Genomic DNA, 2,068 nt, shown 5'->3' with positions numbered 1-2,068 from the left:
GCGGGCGCGACACCGAGGGTTGCGATCCCGTTGCCGGTCAGTAAAAAAGACAAAAAGGAAGGAAAAAAAAAAAAAAACTTTGGGAAAATAGAATTGAAAGATAATATCAATCTTTCTATGAACTTTTTGAAGTACCTTCCTAAATATTGAATATGTTATTTTATATAAAATATAATTTAATTTTATGCAAGTTATAATTATGTAAAATTGAAATAGTATGATATACTAAAAGTATTAATAAAGCCTCACCCAAATTTTTAAAATAAAAGTTAACTAGAATTATATAATTTCAAAGTTGGAGGGTTTGAGTAAATTGTAAACTGTTTAAGCTCTAGCCACATGGCACCATTTTGGCCAGGAAACACAGGTACCTGACTTCCTTTGGCAATGTTCTGTGAACTTGTACTTGTGGTTTTAGTGTCCATTTTTTTGGTTATTTTAACATCTGTTTTTGTTATAATTGTCATATTTTTACAGCCAGTTGTAATGTCACCTAAGCATTCATTAAGTGGTGGTAATATTAGTACTTGTGCTAGTGCTGAATATAAGTACATGAAAACAAGTAAGTTTGGAATAGAATTTAGATGTGGTAAATCATGATGCTTATATGCTGTGCTGTTAATTTAGGCATGAGCACTCTGTAAATGACTGGAGATGATGCTTAGAAAATAAAATGGAGCATTGAGATAAAAATGCACTATAGTGAGGTATATCTGTGCCTCCTGAGTATGCATTTATTCCTGTGGGAAAATCAGTTCTGAATTTTGCATGTATTGAGTTATTAAAAGTTTTCAGGAACACATCTCTTGTATAAAATGCAGCTATCATGTTCTTGAATATTTTTTGTCATTAAAATTATGTACCAGGGCCAGCCCGTGGCTCACTCGGGAGAGTGCGGTGCTGATAACACCAAGGCCACGGGTTCAGATCCCATATAGGGATGGCCGGTTAGCTCACTGGGTGAGTGTGGTGCTGACAACACCAAGTGAAGGGTTAAGATCCCCTTACTGGTCATCTTTTTTTAAAAAAAAAAAAAAAAAAATTATGGACCAGTTTTAGAATCTCTTTTTACAACACATTGGGACTAAAGCAATAGGTTGTTATCTTTAAAGTATAAAATAAGAATGGGCTTCTGGTCAAGATGGCAGAAAGTCCCCAGGGTCACTCTCTCCCACAAATCAGCCAATTTGCAACTATAAAAAAGCAAAGACAAGGCCGGCCCCGTGGCGCACTCGGGAGAGTGCAGCGCTGGGAGCGCAGCGACGCTCCCTCCACGGGTTCGGATCCTATATAGGAATGGCCGATGCGCTCACTGGCTGACCGTGGTGCGAGTGTCACCACACCAAGGGTTGCGATACCCTTACTGGTCACGAAAAAAGACAAAAAAAAAAAAAAGCAATGACAGCCAAGCTGGGGCCCCTAGAGCTCAGGGGAAGAGGAGGAGAGACCTATGGAGTGCATTAAGGAGGGAGAAGCCACAATGAGAGAAAGAAAAACCTGCTCTGACTGTTTCGAGCCCTGGCTGCATCCAGGCTGGAGCTGCTGAGCACTCAGAACAGGAGCTGGCAAAAGCCGGAGCTGTGCTCTCTGGATTAAGTTGCTTGGAGGTGGCAGGGGAGAAGAGAGCCAAGGTGGCCTCCAGGCCAGTATGGCAATTAGTAGGGTTCCCGAGGACCCACAGAGGAGTGAGGAGCCACAACAACTGAAAAAAAGGAGCCACTCAGAGGCTGCTGAGTCATTGCAAGGGACCGGAGCATGACCTGTCCTATGGGAAATGTTTGCAGCTTGGGCAGTCAGGAAGACAGGCCACCAGGGGAACACTGGGGCACAGCAAGGACAGCTGATCTGCACGCCAATTAGCGAAGGACCACTCAGAGGAAACTGGTCAGGAATATAGAATTGCAGGGGGTGCCGTTTGATGGAAAGACTCAGGCCCAGACCAGAGTTTCTACACAACCCAGGTGCAGCAGATCTCTCAAGAGCTGGAAGCACCTATAAAGTCAACTGTTAAAACCTGAGCTGCACAAAAAGCCTTCCTCAGGGAATCAGCAGCAAAGCAGCAATTTAG

The sequence above is a fragment of the Galeopterus variegatus genome, unplaced genomic scaffold, assembly GCF_000696425.1.
Source record: "Galeopterus variegatus unplaced genomic scaffold, G_variegatus-3.0.2 Scaffold1815, whole genome shotgun sequence".
In the NCBI taxonomy this organism is placed as follows: Eukaryota; Metazoa; Chordata; class Mammalia; order Dermoptera; family Cynocephalidae; genus Galeopterus; species Galeopterus variegatus.
The sequence above is the reverse complement of the archived record's forward strand: the minus strand, read 5'-3'. Positions refer to the sequence as shown.